This window comes from Canis lupus, chromosome X, assembly GCF_048164855.1.
Source record: "Canis lupus baileyi chromosome X, mCanLup2.hap1, whole genome shotgun sequence".
NCBI lineage: Eukaryota > Metazoa > Chordata > Mammalia > Carnivora > Canidae > Canis > Canis lupus.
In genome coordinates this window covers 122,551,934-122,572,887 of record NC_132876.1, presented here as the reverse complement: position 1 = coordinate 122,572,887, position 20,954 = coordinate 122,551,934, and the positions used below count along the sequence as shown (strand labels likewise).

Here is a 20,954-nt window from a genome sequence, read left to right as displayed (position 1 = left end):
CCCTTAAGAAACTGCAGCGGAGCGCATAATAAGCAAATTGTGGGCAAGTGGTACTGTTTAGAGTAAAATTGGAAATTGTTAAATAGGAAATAATAAGTAGTAGCAATAATGTACAAGTGCAAAAAAGCTAGTTCTTTGAAAAGAACAGAGAAATAAACTATATTTGTAACAGTGATTTAGGGATAAAGAGGAGGGCACGGTGTGAAGTGTTAGGAATAAGAAGAAAGGATTAGCACAGATAAAGGAGAGTTTTGACCCAAATGCAGGCAGGGAATTAGAACTTCCAATTACACCCTAAAAGAGATTTTAAATGTTATTATACTGTTTTCCCTTGTAAAGACTTTTAGAATAAGACAGTATCAAAGGCAATTCCTTTTTTATTTTTAAGATTTCATTCATTTATTTTGGAGAGGCAACGTGAACAAGGAAAGAGGCAGAGGGAGAGGGAGAAGCAGACTCCTTGCTGAGCAGGGAACCCGACGACGCGGGACTGGATCTCAGGACCCGGGGATCATGACCTGAGCTGAAGGCAGACGCTCAACCACTGAGCCACCCACGGTGCTCCAAAGATCCTTTATTTATTTTTTTTTCCAAAGATCCTTTAAATAAACAAAAATAAGCAAACAAAACCAGATGATTTTAATTCTCCTTTCAGAGTCCTCGATTCCTTGAGTTAAATTATTGCCAAACCTAATAAAAACACAAGAATCACAGATCAATAATTAATCTACATGCCTGAACACATTTTAAGAACCCCCTCTCAACAATATGCCGACAAAACAATACACCTTGTCTAAGGAGAGGATATGACTGGAAATTAATGCTGGTTCATTTAAATAAACCATTATATCAACAAAACTCTGGAGGGGGGGGTGGGGAAGGGAAACGCATACAATTATAACATTAGAAACTGATAAAGAAATTGATCAAATTAAGGTAAAATGTTAAAACTTTCTGTACAATTGAAGTGAGAAACTATACATCGGGAAAGGCTATAGCAACATCCATAGTGTAGAAACTTCCCTTTTTATTGTTCAATGCTGTTTCAGCAGTTCTGTGTGATTCCCTAATATAGGAAAAATGTCATAAATGTAGATAGGAAAAATGTCATAAATGTTAGAAAGATGGGGCACCTGGGTGGCTCAACGGTTGAGAGGCTGCTTTGGGATCAGGGCATGACCCCGGGGTTCTGGGATCGAGTCCCGCATGGGGCTTCCCACAGGGAGCCTGCTTTTCCCTCTGCCTGTGTCTCTCATGAATAAATAAATCTAAAAAAAAAAAAATCTAAAAAAAAAGGATAAAAGATCACATTATTTTTACTTCAAATGTGTGTATAAATGGGTACACATATGCCTGTGTCTAAATTAATCTATTAGGGAGCGAGAATATGTCAAATGCAAGAGCTACAAGAAGTTGAATGCAAAATGGCATGTATTCACACCATCCGTGGAATCACCGAGTGCTTTCCTTTCTTTTTGTTTTTCTTTCTGAAATTGTGATTATAGGATAGCGTCCTCCATAAGCGAATACATATACACTTTCAACGCTCACTCGTCTCTAAAAAAGACAGCAGCTGAGGTGTTAATTGAGTTTGATTCTTCTGGAATAGGTTCAAGGAAGCGTTCTAGGGGAAACATTAAAGTTCAAAAGCTCAGGTAATAGGATGTGCAGTGCTTTCCCCCCACCCCACCCCCGTGGTTCAAAAAATGATGCAAAGAATTTTCACCAAATTCTCCCCGTTGTCAAGCTGTCCAACCGAGAGATGTCTGGAAGGACCCCAGCACGTGTTTCGTGAGAAAACCAGGTTTTCGATGCATCGGAATGTGCATGCAAAGCACCGCAACCGAGGGAAACTCCCACTGTGCCCTCTTCATGTCAGGGATTGGTGTGGGGGGCAGAGTCACAGCATCTGCAGCTCCCGGAGGGAAATCCCACTGTCCCTGGGGCAGGAGGAGGAACGTTATGCTCAGTAGGAAGTAGGGCTGCTCTTCCAACGCACCAGGATGGGGGTGGCTGAAAGCAACCGAGGTCTTTTCTCTTGTAGGAGACCAGAAGTCCGAGATCGAGATCCTGGTGGCCTTGCTTCCTCCAAGAGGAGTTGAGGGAGAAAGTGCCTCACGTCTCTCTCTCTCTCTGCTCCTCGGGGTTGCTGGCAATTTTTGTCGTGTCTTAGCTAGAGATGCGTCACTGCCATGCCTGCCCCCTGGCTCTCCATGGCTGTCGTCCATCTGTGGGTGTCTCTGTGCCCATCTCTCTTCTTATATGGACACCAGGCCCTCAATTAGGGCTCACCCAGTCCAGTAGGAGCTCATGTGAGCTTGAAGGTATCTGTCTGACCCTATTTCAAAATAAGGCAGGTTTGGAGGGTGATGGGGGCTTCAACACATCTTTTTAAGGAACAATTCAGCACACAGAACATAACAGAAGAGTAAATTAGGCTCAGACTCAAGTTGATGACTATTGAATTGGCCAGGAAACAATGGGATTGATCAGACTAGCGTTTATGGGCTGGAATGGATTATTTGAGGTGATCCAGCTGCAGATGGAATTGGAGGCCAAAAAAAAAAAAGAAAAAAAAAAGATTCATATTTCTACCTGCAATATTGGGACGTTCAATGAACTGGTCACTCTACTTATTTTTGGAAGCTATGTTCATTTGAAAATTCTTTCTAGGTTCAAATAGGAAGAGTTCCTGAAGCTCAATGAGTTTGACTAGTGAGGACGATGAAATATAAAGAGAGAGAGCTTCTTTCCCGACCTACCACGGTAGAAACCAGTGCAATTGTGGTCATTTCTCCTATAGTGTAGGGTTCTGGGTTGAGGGGATTAGGGATGAGGCCAGGTCATCTGCTCAGGTGCCTGTGACTTTTATTTCCCGTGCCCGCCTATGTTCCCTCTAGTCTTGCGTAACGTAGGATGTGAATGTTGCAAAATCTGGTGTTCCTGAATGATATTTCGATTTGCCTAATTAGCACAAACATTTCACTCTTCTGCACATGCACGAGAACCTAACTAAAACCTCACGTCAGGAAACCAAAACGCATAAATACGCTCCTCAGTCAGGCCTGTTGCGTTAATTTTGAAGTCTCTACATGTTAAAAAGAGATACATATACTAGCAATCGAAATTTACTTTTTTAGAGGTGCCACGTTTACACAAACAGGTTTATTCTTCCTAAACAGGAGTGCAGGTGGGCGGGCGCACTGTTATCTGCAATTGCCTTTGCGTCGCTTCGTGGAAAGCCAACATATTGGAAGGAGATAATGTCGGATGAGGGATCCCCTTGAGCAAAACCAGAAAGGCCATCCTTCAAACAATGACTATCCATTTCCAAAGGAGATGAAAATTAGAGAAGGGTAACCGATAGGCCCCTCCAGAGTGTACGTCTCTGATGGAAGGATTACGTTGAGCTCAAGACGACTGGGAGGGGATCCCTGGGTGGCTCAGCAGTTTAGCGCCTGCCTTTGGCCCAGTGCGTGATCCTGGAGTCTCGGGATCGAGTCCCACTTCGGGCTCCCTGCATGGAGCCTGCTTCTCCCTCTGCCTGGGTCTCTGCCTCTGTGTGTGTGTCTGTCATGAATAAATAAATAAAATCTTAAAAAAAAAAAAAAAGACAACTGGGAGCTAGGCTCTCAAGAGAAAAGCTAAAAAAAAAAAAAAAAAAAAGCCTAAAACTAGGACATGAATCTGCACAGTTGCTCACCGCCTGCATCTCTACCTGGAAAGACAAAGGTGAATCCCTGGAGAGGACGTTAGACCCCGTAGGACAGAAATGGCACCAGAGGAATCCACATGAACATCACCAAGACCTTGTGTACCATCCACCTCCCTTACCACAGTGTGCTACCCTTGGAAACCCCAACCGGCTGTCTGTGCCCTGCTATGTCTACACAGGCTTATGGTTCTTTGCTAAAGATTCTTTTTTTTTAATTTTTAAATTTTTTTTTATTTTTTAAAGATTGTATTTATTTATTCATGAGAGACACAGAGAGAGAGGGGCAGAGACCCAGGCAGAGGGAGAAGCAGGCTCCATGCGGGGAGCCCGACGTGGGACTCGATCCCGGGACTCCAGGATCACGCCCTGGGCTGAAGGCGGCACCAAACCGCTGAGCCACCCAGGCTGCCCTAAAGATTCTTTATAAAGTGGCCACCTTCCCATCCAATTGGGTGTGTTCATCAAGATGCTGGTCTGAGGTAAAGATTTTTAAATATATTCCTCAGAAAATTCTACAGAGAATATCCGCAAATGGTTGTACATAGAAATTTAAAAAACAAAAACAAAACATTCATTTTTAAGAAACTTAGTACCTCCATACAATAGAAATGAATGAAAACCCTGCCACTTAAATTATAAAATGAATGGATATTTATTTTATCTTGAGTCATGTGATTATCAGACGGATGCTTTTAAGAACATTTTAATTGGGAGCATCATAGATCTGACAAGGAACTCCAAAATTCCATTGCTGGTCTCTTCTGGTGCTATCAGAAATTGTTCAAAGCCAGTCAGGGAGATTAATAAAAATGCACATTTCTTACTGGGGCTTTCCTAAACCAGCCATTTCCTGATATTCTTTATTATTATTATTTTTTATACCATCATTGAACTGCGACATGAACGTACTATAAGAGTCCTGGTAAAGGGCTCTCTATACTCACTTTGAGAGGATACAACATAAAAGGGTAAATTTACGTTTCTTCTCTTAGAATCATGAAGTTCCTTTCTTCATATTGAAACTCAAGACGAGGACATCTGTGACTCAGGGCATGAATCGGTGAAAAAGAATTCACTGGGGATCGCACCAACTGTTTGTGCTTGGTAATGTCTGTGGACAGGTGAATGCAAAACCCTTTGGCCGCATTAATTACTCACATTATCAAGAGAAAAAAAGAGTGTCTTGAAGAGCAAGAGAGTGACCTGAGCTGATTACATTCTGGTTCCCAACAGCCAATTAAACAAAGCAATCACGGTTGCAGATTGTGTTCATGCAGACCGACCTAAGTTGATACCTGGCAAAGTGACACCTGTCCTCAGTGACACAGACCAACCCCGTTTACAGGAGGCATTGACTGGCACTGGCCAGGGGAACATGAAAGGAGCCCTCCAAGAAACGGTCTGTTTAACCAACAAAAACCAAAAAACTCTACAAAAACCATCAGTAGGCATTACTGAATTTTGTCCAGATGACTCACAAAATGAGGACTGGTCCATCAACCTGTAAGACGGTGTCTCCACTCTTTGCTCCAACTACTGTTTTCCAATACGTAGACGTCTTTAAAAATAATTTTTTTAAAGATTTATTTTTATTTATTAATGATAGACATAGAGAGAGAGAGAGAGAGAGAGAGAGAGAGGCAGAGACACAGGAGGAGGGAGAAGCAGGCTCCATGCACCAGGAGCCCGACGCGGGACTCGATCTCGAGACTCCAGGATCGCGCCCTGGGCCAAAGGCAGGCGCCAAACCGCTGCGCCACCCGGGAATCCCCCTAAAATAATTTTTAAAAATTATCTAAAATCTACTGTGTGTCCGAAGGAATTAATGTCACGATCTTAAGTGACCTGTGTTATTATATGTTGACTATGTCTGTATGAGTGAGGGAAGGAAAGCTAGAAAACAAATAAAACACCTGTGAGCAATAAGGAAGCCACTACTAGTCACATGAACATCAAATATCTTAAATGGGAGACGTTAAAACTAATTTTAATTAAAAGAACAGTCGAAGAAGATGCCTACTGTCCGCACTATGATTTGATACGCCCTTTGAGATTGTAGCAAATAGAGGAAAACAAAGAAGAAACCCGTGGTGTGAACATTGTCAAGGAGGAGATCAAGTGGTTTTTTTATTTCCTGGTGACATGAGCATCTACATGGAAAATTCTGAGTAACTCTGCAAATAAAATGAATCTTAGAATTGATAGGAGAAGTAGGAAAATTAGCTGGATACAAATAATCATCTTTTAAAAACTGTATTTTTCTAGCCCTGCAGTTAAAAGTGAAAATTGAAGAAATAGGAGTGATTTACTGCAAGGAAACAATAAGCCGTATTGAGAGTTATGAATAGGGCAGCCCGGGTGGCTCAGCGCCCACCTGCAGCCCAGGGCCTGATCCTGGAGTCCCAGGATCGAGTCCCACGTTGGGCTCCCTGCGTGGAGCCTGCTTCTCCCTCTGCCTGTGTCTCTGCCTCTCTGTCTCTCATGAATAAATAAATAAAATAAAAAAAAAAGAATTATGAATAGGATACAGAATAGGATAGGAATTGGATGGAAAACGTAAAGCTGAAAATTGTACGTGTGTGTGAATGACTCCATCCCATTCCAGTCCACGGGCATTCTTGTCTGCATGGGATTAAATGATTGTAAAATGCATTGAACAACAAATCCGGGGATCCCTGGGTGGCGCAGCAGTTTGGCGCCTGCCTTTGGTCCAGTGCGCGATCCTGGAGACCCGGGACCGAATCCCACGTCGGGCTCCTGGTGCATGGAGCCTGCTTCTCCCTCTGCCTGTGTCTCTGCCTCTCTCTCTCTGTGTGTGTGTGTGACTATCATAAATAATAAATAAATAAATAAATAAATAAATAAATAAATAACGAACAACAAATCCGTACAAGCAGCCAAAATGTGGAAAGAGAATAATGGGCAACGGTATGTGGGACGGAAGGTGTGCCAGTCATGAAAGCGTACATCGTGGTCACCCTGTGGAGACCCACAGAGGATGTAGACAGACGTTTTTGTGGACTACACGATGGGAATAAGACCTCAGCGTGGAAATCTTCATCTTTCGGATCTTCGCGGAAATGCATCTGCTTCTCCGTGTTAGGTCCTGTTCCCTTGTTGACCGTCAGAACGCGGTACCCGTGAAGACCCCACTGGCCACCACAGAGAGCACGGTGGCGATCAGGCCACAGCTTATCTTGCTCTGGGCGAAATGCTCAGGGCTCCAAGGGCACAGCCTGACTGCAGTCTTCCTTGGCACCTGGGCTAAGTGCTCTGCAGCAGCTAAAAACCCACCCAACCCTAGCTGTGGATCCTCCTGCAAGGATCCTTCAAGATACCAGCCATCGTTGCGCGTTTCAGTGATTCCTCTTACTGGAAGAACGAGTTCCATTGGAAAGAAGACTACATCGGTTCTATTCACTTTGGATTCCCAGTGGCTGGGTCAAAGAGGGCATGGCTTTCATTTGCTGAGTTCAAAACATAAAACGATGCGCTCATCGCAAAATCACGTCCATAATGGTTGAAGGTTCAGATATGTCTATGGACCTCGGTCCTCTTTGGCCTCCCAACCTAGGCCTTCCACCCGACATTAATGAGCTTCCCCAAGTCTAGGATGATTTCAGATAGAATCCAGACAACATCCCAGACTCCCTAGGACATCAGCTGTGGACAAGTAGACGTCGCAGTGGTTTGAGAAGTAAGAGACTTGGTGGCAGGGATATCGGGCTCTGGCTCTCCTTGGGAAGGCATTCAGTTGTCCCACAGTGGCCGGGTGTCCTTCTGGTGTTCCGCGTGACAAGGGTGCAGAACATTGCTTACGCTGCAGAAGCTCCCACTGGCTGTTGGATATGGTTCCAACTGTAGAACCTTCAAAATCAGGCTCCACGGAGAGTCTCCGAAGCTTCTCACAAGGAAACCCTTCTCTGCCTAAGCCAGTTGGCTTGAATTCCGCTCATCACAGCAAAAGGGGGCAGCGTCCAGTTGTGGGGCTGCCATAAGGAAATGTAGTACACAGAGCGACTTAGACCACAATTTACTTTTGCGAGGTTCTGGAGGACGGATGTCCGAGACGAGAGTGTCCTCGTCCCGAGGACTCTAGCAGAGGATCTCTCCTAGCTTCTGGTAGTTCTTTAGTAGATGGTGGCATATTCCCAATCTTCATGTGTGCCTCCTTTGTGCAGGTTTCAGGGTCCAGATATCATGAAGGCGTGTGACGACTGGTGTGGAGAAGACACTTGCTAGTGCCACCAGCTCCTCCAGCCTTACCTCATGTCTTAGATAATGAGGTCTGCCTTCTTCATGCAGGACTGTCCGCTGGTTTTCAATTCCACGACGGTCTAAGCGTCCACTCCTACCATGAGCAGTTGACACTCTCCTACTCGGTAGTTATCGACACAAACTTAACATCAAAGGACCTACACAGCGTTCTTCTAGCATAAGATTCTTCCAAAGAAACTTGCTAATCACAGGGCCGTTGCAGAGACATCCAAATACCCGTAAATCAACGAGCTCATAAAGTAGATTTTCAAGACTATTCTCTGAAGATGATTTCTCTAGGGGGAATGATGACACTCAGGGTCTATTGTTCCTGCCTCTTTGTGGTTTGTAGAGTGGCATCATGCAAATTGAGATATTCATAGGGTGGCTGAGTCAATGCATTTTGCAGTGTCCTAGATTCTGGCTGCAAGTACTCCTTTGGATGAAATCTCCAGTTACGGAGCACCCGTTGTGCATTCCAAAAATAATGCATTATTAAATGAGCTACCTAGTTGCCCTCCTAATGAACAAGCAGGCCAGCAAAACGAAGCCCATTTGAAATATATTACCTATGGCTCCAACGAGCATTACGATCACTTAGGCTTCTCGAATGGCCGTGTGGTTTTCAATCTGTAACACAAATTAGCTCCGTGCTGCGACCGTGCACGTCATGGGTCCCATCTCCAACGAGATCACTGTTTTCAGAGTCGCTAATATGCTTCATTAGTCTCTGTGCAACGAGGGGGCGTAAAGTCGGAACATGAGATTTGTTAAAGGTCTCTAGATGAAGCCCAACAAGACATAGAAAAGCCGGAAAACAAAGTGATTACGTGAGGCAATCTTTTAATTTCTATAGCTAGGAGCTAAAGGTGCCTATGAACACATTAAGAAGGGAAGACGCAAATGAGTCTTTCAGGATTTCTCAAGCGTGCGCTAATAAAAAGTTTATAGCAGCCTTACGGCACCATATACAGATATATTTTTGGCTTCACTCATGTTCCTCCATTTGCCATTGTCACCCAGTTGGCATCTTCTTGCTCCCTTAAAAACGCTTCATTATTACGTGCACAGAAATGCTGCAGGCCGGGGCATCGGAAGAGCGTGTATTTAAAACTGGATTGTGTGATGGTTCAGCATTTCGATGCTGGTTGAAGTAATGAAGATGCAGAAAATAGCTTTCAGGGCTGTGGATACGTAGGCAGACTGACTTCACGGTTTAGGCCGATTGCAACGGCCGGATAACATAATGGGGACGCGGCACCATTCCTATAGAAGATCGGACGACTAGGATTTTTTTAATTTGTTTTTCATGGGATGGTCTGATTCCACGTTTCCAGAGCAGCCGCTTTATCTTCGTGAGAATTATGCAATCTTTTTCAGTCTTCTAATTGTATGATGGATTTTTGCCCCTATTTATGAACCTTTGCGTCACATTATAAACAGTATGGCCGTACACTATTTGCGTTCTAAAGCTCTAGTCAATCCACATATGATTTTTAACACTTTCTGGCAATTCTTTGAGATCACTGACTTGTGCTTTGGCTACAGCATATGCAATATATCTCTAAACATTTTTTAAATTTTAAAAAAATTTTGTATTTATTAATTTTTATTTTTTCTCTAAACATTTACATGCACTGCTGAGAAGGAATGTATTAGCACTACATCTGTGCTGTGCTCACAGTTAGGACATACAGAGGGTTATATTCAATAACTAATTATTTGTGCTTAGGGTTTTGACAGGACCAAGAAATATGTGTTTTTTAATGCCTTCATATTTCTAAAAACAACACATTATATAAATTATTTATAAAAATCAATATACTCTTTCCCATCAGGTCAAAGCAACCTACAAAAAAACACCACGAAACATATTTTATATTCAAAATAAATACACATAAAAGCGTGTGGGTTGACAAAGGGTAGCTACATTTGTGGTGAGCATGGCACAGCACAGAAATCTTGAGTCACTACATTGTAACCTGTAACCAATGTACAAAATTTTGTCAACTACACTAAAAAAAAATTAAATCTGATGATTTAAGTATATTTAGGATGGCATTCAGGTTGATACAGGGTCTTGAGAGGCAAGCTCCTGTATTGTGAGTAGGACTCTGGGAAGGTGCTGTGTGTGACCTCTAGGACCTCAGAGTGGCCTTCTTTCCATAGTCAGCAACGAGCTGGGGCTCTCAGTCCAACACCCACGGTCGAAAGAATTCTGACAATAACTTAAGTGGGCTTTCACCTAGATCCGCCCCACACAAGCTTTCACATGAGAATGCAGCTGGCTCACACTGTGGTTGTGGCCTTACAGAGAGCTCAGCTACTCAGGGCCTGCACTCCTGACCCAGAGAGGCCATGAGCTGATAAATGGTTGTTGGTTTGAGTTGCTCAATGCGGGATGATTTCTTTTTCTTTTTCCTTTTCTTTTAAGATTTATTTATTTATTTATTCATGAGAATACACAGAGAGGAGAGAGAGAGAAAGAGAGGCAGAGGGAAAAGCAGGCTCCATGCAGAGAGCCTGACGTGGGACTTGATCCCGGGTCTCCAGGATCACGCCCTGGGCTGAAGGTGGTGCTAAACCGCTGGGCCACCCAGGCTGCCCTCTTTTCTTTCTTTTTTTTTTTTTTTATTGAAATTCAATTTGCCAACATATAGTATAACACCCACTTTTCATTGTGGGATGATTTCTAATGCAAATTAAAAACCCATAGTTCTGGTGCACCGCATTCTTGTGATAACTGACACATGGTGCCAGTGGCCTGCGAGGGAATCACATGTACATCATCACTGACCTTGTGTTTTATGAACTTAGTGCCATCACATTATTTGTTCTTTTTATATTCTGTTTTTATTTTATTTTATTTTATTATTTTATTTTTTTATATTCTGTTTTTAATTTGCTTTCCTGGTTTCAGGTGGGAGAGAGTTAACATGTTAAAACATGTTTGGGTATTTTTAAATATTTTATTACTTATTCATGAGAGACACAGAGTGAGGCAGAGACACAGGCAGAGGGTGAAGCAGGCTCCCCAAGGGAACCCCGAGGTGGGACTTGGTCCCAGGACCCCAGGGTCACACCCTGGGCCTAAGACAGAGAGTCAACCACTGAGCCATCCAGGCATCCCTAAAACACATTTTTGAAGATGGTGTCAACCATTGTTTCAGAATCATGCTGTTTTGTATACTTATTTATTGACAACACTACACTATTCAACTTGCTAAATATTGTTTTCTGCATGGGAGTTGCTTTCTTATCTCTTCATTCTTCAAGTTCAAATTTTGGGGGGTATTAGTGCATCTTAACATCTTTTCTCTCTTTTTAAAAAAATATTGTATTTATTTATTCATGAGAGACACAGAGAGAGGCAGAGACACAAGCGGAGGGAGAAGCAGGCTCCCTGCAGAGACCCCAATGAGGGACTTGATCCCAGGACCTCAGGATAATGCCCTGAGCCGAAGGCAGACGCTCAACAACTGAGCCACCCAGGTGCCTCTCAAATGTTTTACTTAATCAAACTGGTCTCTACATTCTTTTAGGTTATATATTCAACTTCCTTTTTATGGCAATTGATTGCACGGTACTCTCCACCTGAAACGCCCACATCCTCATGCTGAGTATTATTATAACATTTTTCTTCATTTTGCTTTTCTCATTATAATAATGAAAGAAGGGATTAACTCTATTTTTTTCCTATTATTACCATGCAGTGGCACAGTTTTTATCATCTTAACATTTACAATTTTTTTCCCTACATTTTCACCGGTTTTATAGGTGACTCTTAGAGAAAGAGAAAACTCAAATATTTCTCCAGTGGCAATGGAAATTCTGAAGGTTTTATTTTTAATATGTCTTCAATTCTTCCTCAAGCATCAGACCAGACATTCAACAAAATGAATCATTTCAGTATTTCAGAGAAAATTTTCAAAGAAACCAACTGGGAAGCTGCCAAATGGATCAACTGCTCTAATTTTCAGACTTGGACTTTTGAGAAAAAAAAATCTTTGTAATAAATAGATGGCTCAATAGCCTTTTAAATCATTAACCTCCCAGTCAGCTTCCAAGAAATATAAGACGTCTGAGCTGTCGCCATGTGTCATAGGATGTACTCTCCACTTTGACAGCAGACACCTCACCACTGCCCACATCCACAGGGGCTTCAGATCACATGGGAAAATCTATTACTATTACCTATCATGGCACCTTCCAGATGAACCCAGTTCTAGGACCTTGACCATGAAAAACAATTAGTTGCGAATGTTTAAGGACTGTGTTTGAGCTGTGTTTTCCTGCTTCTCTGAGGTGCTTACCTCTGGGTTGGTTCAGCATCTGACTCTTGATTTTGGCTTGGGTCATGATCTCATGGTGGTGGGATCGAGCTCCAGGTGGGACTCCGTGCTCAGCACATTGTCTGCTTGAGAGTCTCTCCTTCTGGCCCTCCCTCTGATCTCTCTCTCTAAAATAAATAAATAAAATCTTTTTTTTTTTTAAAGATTTATTTATTTATTTATTTATTTATTTATTTATTTATGATAGACATAGAGGGAGCAGGAGAGAGGCAGAGACCACTCAGGGATCCCCAATAAATAAAATCTTAAAAAAAAAAAAATCCTTCCCAGAGTGCGTCATGCTGCAGGTAAGTGAGACATCCTTGTGCAACAGATCCATGGGACATTTATTTTGGGATTTAAGTTACACCTTTAAAAAATGTTCTTAACGAGTTATATGTACCAGTGCTCCAAAATGTGGAATATGCAATTAATTTATCATTTAATGAAGTACCAGGGAAAATTAATCTTTTTCAATAAAACTATTTTCTTCATGAGCTTTAAACATTATATATCTCTAGATGGTTCCCGTTTTGCATTAGCTGCATAAAAAAGTAAAAAAAAAAAAAAAAAAAAGAAAGGACCCGTGGGTAGCTCAGCGGTTTAATGCCTGCCTTCGGCCCAGGGCGTGATCCTGGAGACCCGGGATTGAATCCCATATCAGACTCCTTGCATGGAGCCTGCTTCTCTCTGTCTGTGTCTCTGCTTCTCATCCTCTCTCTGTGTCTCGCATGAAGAAATAAATAAAAATCTTTTTAAAAAGTAAAAATAAAAATATTGGTATTTCATAATGCAAATTATTGCAGTGAAAGAATATTCTTTTTTAAAATTTGTATGTATTTTTAAAAGATTTTATTTATCTACTCATGAGAGACAGAGAGAGGGAGGCAGAGACATACACAGAGGGATCCTGATACAGGACTCAGTCTCAGGACCCGGGATCATGATCTGAGCCAAAGGCATATGCTCAACCACTAAGCCACCCAGGCATCTTTATTTATTTTTTGAAAGGAGGCTTCATGCCCAGTGTGGAGCCCAAAACAGCGTTTGAGCTCATGACCCTGAGATCAAGACCTGAGCTGAGATCAAGAGTCAGACATAACCAACAGCCACCCAGGCACCCAAAAACAATATTCTTTATTCTATACTTGTTTTATTCTGATGCTGTAGTTGTGCTCTTTGGAAGCATGGCTAATGGTATAAACCAGATCCCTCTGGATCTCTCTGTAGAAAATGTATATTCTTACTCTACATGTATTACACAGTATATACTCTGTATAAAGACAGATTTCTGTATATTTATAGTACAGAGCAACTACAAATATAAATATGATAAAGGTATACATGTGTGAACATAAATATCTATGTGTATAACGTACATGCCTTTAATGTATGTAATACATACATATTTTATATACTGTATGCAATATCTACATTGTAATATATTCATATATGTATATAATGTGTATATATTGTATATAATTTAATTTTTATGTAAATGCATATATATAAAAAGAAATATATGTATTGTATACAGTATGTTATTGTATATATAATGTATATGTTATTGTATATAATGTATATGTAAATAAGTAAATGTATGTATATAAATAAATTTACACAGACGTGTGTATATGCTCATATGTGCGTCTAGGAAAAAACTGACGTGTGTTTATGTCTTGCTAGAGCTTTTGTTAAATTCAGTATTAGAGAATTCCCTCTTTTTCAATAATGGTTTTTGATGATTCAAATACCTTATCAATAATTGGGTATCTTACCAATACTGACCCATAAAAAAAAAACAAAAACTAATACCCATTTACCAGGCGCTTTTTTTTTTCCACTCTTATTTTCCTTTTTATTTATCGGCCCAAACTCCCTGTAAAAACTGTAAATTCTTGGGACACAGTGAAGACAACCCCAACATGTGAATAACTACAAGCATTGCCCTCCATGTGGCTTCTCCATAGCAGGTGCACTACTAAGCACGCACAATTTGGCAGAAACAAAGAAAGCAAAAGATTGAGATGTGATGGGATTTACCACTAACGCACACAGACAGGACTCCAGAACATGAGTTGGACCTAGTAATATGTTTTCTTTTTTCCCAAATGGATTATTAGTCAGTTGAACGTATTCGCTCATTGACTACCAAGCATATGCCACTTTCCTGTATGTTTTAGAACAAAGACTTAGAAGGTAACAATCATATGTTTCCACAAATGAAATGGAAATCAGCTCTGTTTTTAAAATAATTATAAAGGGAAAAATCTATTTTAATAGAATTGTATCTGGTTGCGTTGCTACACCTGTACTACTATCTGCCGCACGATTTACAACAGAACAAGTCAATAGAATTCTATGCTAGCTATAAACACTTCAAAGAATGTCCTTCATGCAATAAAGATGCAGCATTTTAATAGTGATGCTTTTATAATTGGAAGAGATGAAAGCAATGCATCTGCACTGAATATTCTGTTGGCGGTGGTGTTTCACGGTAAAATTTTAGGGTTATTCATCTTGACGGAGTACTAGGTTATTTCTTTCAAATCAAAGCCTCTCTATATAATCCTCTCTCATATCCAAGGATATTATTGATGGTTTTGCTCTTTGATGTCAATGATTGATAAATATCACGAGGCTGTTGCTGTTACCCAGAGTCCTCTGCAGAAGAAACTTTGAAGGCTAACCCTTTTCTTCTGATCATTACCCCAATACTGAGAGGGAGCAGCATCCCTAATACTCAATCCCTTGCATATTTTTGGAGGGATCATTTTGCAATGCACTGTTTTGGTAGATTCTACAAGCAACTCAGCACTGTAGGTCTAAAGGTTTTGTCTCAGGAGCTCAAATCTCAGTTGCAAACTCCTCATGGTTTTAAGACACCCCTCCTTATTCCAAATTCCACAGGTTCCAGGAAAGTCCCCTGGCCCCTTGGTTTAAATCCATGTTGACAACTGCAATTGAAATTCTGGGCACATACCAACTCCCTATGAGAGGCACTCTCGAAATGACATCACTCTTTTATGTGCCATATTCCCAAGTCTGTACATTTGCTTAGTACCCCATTCCCTGGCTGGAGTTGGACAGAGTCTTTATCCCTATCCTACATGGCTGGAGTCCTGAAAGTCCAATCCTCACCAGCACCTCAAGAGTCAGCACCTTCCCTCTACCAACGGCCCCAGTTGGAGACTGTGGTTTCCATTCTCCATCCTTCTCCATGACCACCAAGATTTCTATCTCCCCAACTGTGGAATGCATTCAGGGCACCCAGGGAGCTAGGTACATGTGCACATGTATATGCACATCATTCTCTGACATTCTTGTCCAATAGGTCTGGGGGGAAGCTCTGGGGTGAGTCTCCCTAACACGATCCAGCCGATCGTGAATGCAAGTCATCAATAGACCACACTCTGAGAATGGGTGGTACACAAAGCCAGCAGTCTCCACTCACTCCGTAACTCTGAACACCAACACTGACCAACATAACTGTAAAGTTCAGCATATTCCATAATCTTGATGAATGCCTCACTCCCTGGAAAGGAGGAATCCATTTTTCATAGATAAGGTATCTCCAACTTATCGATTGTTCCTCATGTTCTTTTTTTTAATTTCTTTTTATTGGTGTTCAATTTGCCAACATATAGCATAACACCCAGTGCTCATCCCGTCAAGTGCCCCCCTCAGTGCCCGTCACCCAGTCACCCCAACCCCCTGCCCACCTCCCTTCCTCATGTTCTTCTTGACTGTAGTTTAAATAAGAGTTTTTGGTACCTCCCACTTCTTAGTAAACCTTTGTATCTTTGAAAGTACCCATCGTTTAGGATGAAAATGATTCTCATAATCTCACACATGGGTTATGTACAGAGAATAACTTGGATAGCCTTCTGAGGAAGTGGAAATATAATTCCTGAATATCTACAACATCCCTGGCTCTATGGCACCCTATTGGTGCCTTATTGTTCCAAACTACAGTTTAGGATGGCATGCTGTCTGTGGTCTCTTTTAGAAGGACAGGGAGTACGTCGAATGAAATGATATGACAGTCGTTACTTTCACAATATTGCACATTTCCCCCAACTTGGGCCAAAGACTAGTGAATTGAGGAGAGGGAACATCTACTCCTTCATGCACCGTTTACAGATGAAAAGGGTCAGATTCGATGGCAGTGCCACGTGGCCCATCCATGGTGCGATGACAGCGCTGATTCTGAGATCACTGGGCATCCGGTCCTCTAGGTGGACCTCATAACCAACACGCAGGCATGATGTGCTGAGTTGAGCCTCGAGGTCCGCAGGGGAAGGGACGTTCTCATCTTCCATCTGGCTGATGAGTTTGGGCTGCTGTAGACATTGCGTCCATGCTCCTGAGGAACTTCAGTTGCAGGACATGCGGTTCATATTTATCAGTCAACAGCAACCCACCCTTGACTCCCAGGAAGACCAGCACTGTAGCTACATGGAGAGAAATCTGGCTGCATCCAGCACGGAGATGATGCAATGCTTGGTACGCAAAGATTTACAGCTTTTACTCAAACCCTTCAGTGGAAATATTTATTCTACCTCCCCCGAAAATCAAACACTGAGAAAGTTAAAAAAATTTACAAGCCTCCAAATGCTCTCTGATATCCATATCTAAAAGCCAAACAGAAGCCAAAAATCATCACTTTTTCCTCAATAATGATTCTTTATATTAACTGTGTGGTGTTTGCAAGTTCAGCAGAATGCTAGCAATTAATTTTCTGAGACAGCAGTAGTACGTAGCCTTTTTGCTATTCGTGTTTTAAAATTCCCTATCGTTGCAAAAAAAAAAAAAAAAAACCCACAAAGAGAAGGTTGTTGTAGACTAGAGTTGGTTCCAGGAAGCCTAATTGAGGCTGATGGAAGCTGAGACAGACCTTAAAAAAGCCCTTCTTAATAATGTGACCATTTAAGTCGCTGATATTAATTCCTCATCACTCCTCTGAAGAATAATTAGTGATGAAACATTATGACTTAAACAGGATATTTGTTTTGACCAAGACAGACTGTTCACTGCCATGCTGTTTTCTACTTCTCCCGACATAGACCCCGAATAACACCCCAGTGGAGGATTTTAGTAAAAGCACATCCCCCCCCGACCCAGATTCCTGGAAGACTGTTTCCTCAAATGGTGTCTACATTTCTAAAATTCTGAAAGTGTATCTTTCAGGTGTATTGTTCAAAACAGCTCAGTCATTTAAGAAACCTAATCATGGTTCTGCTAATAATGAGCTAATCGCATTAGTTATCTTGATGGCAAACCCTTTGGGAATCAGAGTGGGAAAAAAAAATCTGAGTTGCTTCTATGTTCCCAGGTAGAGTTTTGCATAATTTATTTCTCTAATAGCATTTCTATGCACTTATCATATATATTCACTGCAGATACATGTATATGTGTACTTAACATCTATATTGTAATAGCTATATGTTAACTTAAAATTTTTAAAATTTATTTAAATTCAGTTTAGTCAACATGTAGTGTATTTTTAGTTTCAGATGTAGAGTTCAGTGATTCATCAGTTGAATATAGCACCTGTGCTCATCACATCACGTGCCCTCCCTAATGCCCATGACCCAGTTACCCCACAGCCACCTCCCGTCTAACAACCCTCAGTTTCTTTCCTATGGTTAAGAGTCCCTTATGGTTTGTCTCCCTCTCTGTATTTTTAAGGGCTTTTAATTTCTTTTTTTTTTAAGATTTTATTTATTTATTCATGAGAGACACAGAGAGAGAGAGAGAGGCAGAGACACAGGAGGAGGGAGAAGCAGGCTCCATGCAGGGAGCCCGACATGGGACTTCAGGATCACGACCTGGGCTGAAGGCAGGTGCTAAACCATTGAGCCACCCAGGCATCCCTCTCCCTCTCTGTATTGATCTCATTTTATTTTTCCTTCCCTTCCCCTATGATCCTCGGTTTTGTTTCTTAAATTTCACATATGAGTGAAATCATACAGCATTTGTCTTTCTCTGACTGACTTATTTCTCTTAGCATAATACCCTCTAGTCCTATCCGTGTTGTTGCGAATGGCAAGATCTCATTTTCTGACGGCCAAGTAATATTCTATTGTGTGTGTCCATCACTTCTTTCTCCATCTGTTGATGGACATTTGGGCTCTTTCCATAGTTTGGCCATTGTGCAGATTGCTGCTATAAACAGTGGGGGTACAGGTGCCCTTTGAATCACTACGTCTGTATCTTTAGGGTAAATACCTAGTAGTGCAATTGCTAGTTTGTAGGGTAGCTCTATGTTTAACCTCTTGAGGAGCCTCCATACTGTTTTCCAGAGTGGCTACGCCACTTTGCATTCAACCAACAGTGCTAGAGGGTTCCCTTTTCTCCACATCCCCACCAACATTCATTGTTTCCTCTTTATTGTTGTTCAGTTTGGTCATTCTGACTGGTGTGAGATCATATATGGTAACTATTTCTAATCGTTACCTGAGATTTCATGAAGACACTGAATTTCATGGAAGCACTGTCACGCTTTCCTACAAAACGACACATTGAGCGTGTTTCTGCTTGTGATTCATATTAATGCTGAACCACCTCTGTTTCTAGATTCACGGCGATGCTTCAAGAAAAGTTACTTTTAGAAATGTTTATCTAAACATTTTGTCATTCAGATACAAGTTTCTTCTAAAATTCAGACATATGATCTCACATTCCTATGCTTTACATTCCCATAATTCCATATTAACAAATAGTTATTGCTTTGATAAGCTTTAGTCTATGTCTCAGAACACCACACACTGGGTTGCTTATCAACAACAGACATTTACTTATCATGGTTTTGGAGGCTGGACATCCAAGATCAAGTCCTTGGTAGATTTGATGTCTCATGAGACCCTGTTTCCTGGTTTGTATGTGACTGTTTTCTCATTGTGTCCTCACACAGTAGAAGGGATGAGGGAGCTCTCTGGGATCTCTTCTACAAGGGCACTCATTTCATTCATGAGGGCTTCATCCTCATGACCTAATCACCTCCTATGGGCCTCATCTCCCAATACCAATTGAGCCGGCAGGATTTTAATACATGAATTTCCACAGGATGCAAACATGGACTCTATAATACAGCTGTTTTTAAATTTCCACATGATTATGCTTCATTTAATAAAAAAGTGTTATTATGCTAGAACAAAAAACCCAACGAGAAACACTGCTGAGTAGTTTTGCAGAATGATTCGCAAGTTTTCTTTCAGATGACTTCTCACTTGCTAGTTTTCCTTCTTGACACTCAAAAATAACAACTGAAATACCACTCGTGAAGGGATAGTGCCAGAATTACGAATAACAGCAATACAGTAAATGGGTCATATTAGGCGGTAACAGGGAATGATATTAACTATTTGATAAACCAGAAGGCTCAACTAAATTCAGAAAAAAAAAAACACAGAAAGATCAATGAAGGTGTGTGTATGTAAAGACAATACTTGTAAAGTCAAAGGACAATGGTGTCAAATAGCTAAAATAATTATAATCTTATTTCAGAGAGAAAATTGCACACTTTCAAAGGAAACCTTTTTTCTAGAGTATTTAATCCAGAAGGACTGTTCAATGGCCATCAGGGTAACTGTTTAAGGGGGAATTATCACTAGATTATCTCTCCATGTAACAATATTTCAAATTAGCTTGTAAGAATAGACTGATCTCGGTTATATCAATGCCTGAGACCATACTCTGGTGTGGGTCACTGAGAACTTTCATAAAGACATCGATTATGAGCTGAGTTATACTTATGGATTCATTTATAAAGACTAAGCACTTCTAACTGCAAATCGCATTGAGAAGTCACCATTTTTGGTTGGCTCCCTTTTCACTCACCATCTTCCCAAGGGTGTTCAGTTCCTTGCACACGGGACCAGGTGGGTTGAGGAATCAGATGAGACTCACGAAGAACTGATTAGTTATTGACAGAGAAGGCAGCCAACCTCCAAATGAGCTTCTAGGGTGTTTGGGAACCAGCTTGTTGTGGAGTCCCTAAGTGACCGGTTGTTGCCAGGGCAACTGAGTATGATGTAATGCATTATGACAGCTTCAACTTCACTTGGTCAGAACCAATGGGAATCTGGGTTTGCCTCACTCCTCTGGCACTGAACAGGCCAAGGATTTCACTGTTGTTTATGGTTTTGTTCAGCCTGTGCTTGCACAAAATCAGGGTGACCTTTCCAATTGCACCTAAATTCGCTTCCTTTCTTAGGACTAGCAAACCTTCACACCTTTCTACCTTCCCATATTTTGGATTTCCTGCTTAAGATTATTAACCATTGATAGCTTTCTACCTTCCTATACATTGGATTTCCCATTTAGGCTTATCAAATATTGACACCTTTCTACCTTCCCATACATTGGATTTCCCATTTAGAGCAACAACGTGTTTCCCACCTTTCTTCCCAGTCCTTTCTTGAAACCTCTTGGTGAAGCCCGCATTATTGTTCCTGTTTGTATATGTGGTACTCTACCATTCCTGCTAAAGCGGTGTTAACTCTCATTGTTATAAATTAGGAAGGGAAAAAGGCAATCTTACTATTTAACAACAACAACAAAAAAAGATGAAATCCACCATCCCTATGGCTAAAATGCAGCAGCGTAAGATAATCCTATCAGAATATCCTCTTTGAGTTAGTGTTACT

General features: G+C 41.3%; 1 long non-coding RNA gene across 1 annotated transcript; it reads right to left on the bottom strand.

Annotated features, from left to right (window-relative positions):
• Positions 1-359: 359 nt before the first annotated feature.
• Positions 360-20,313, bottom strand: LOC140627666 (uncharacterized). Its single transcript, XR_012026317.1, has 3 exons — positions 20,146-20,313; positions 12,286-12,431; positions 360-572 (listed from the first exon to the last, which is right to left on the bottom strand). It is a non-coding gene; the product is annotated as an uncharacterized lncRNA (long non-coding RNA).
• Between the last annotated feature and the right edge of the window lie 641 nt (positions 20,314-20,954).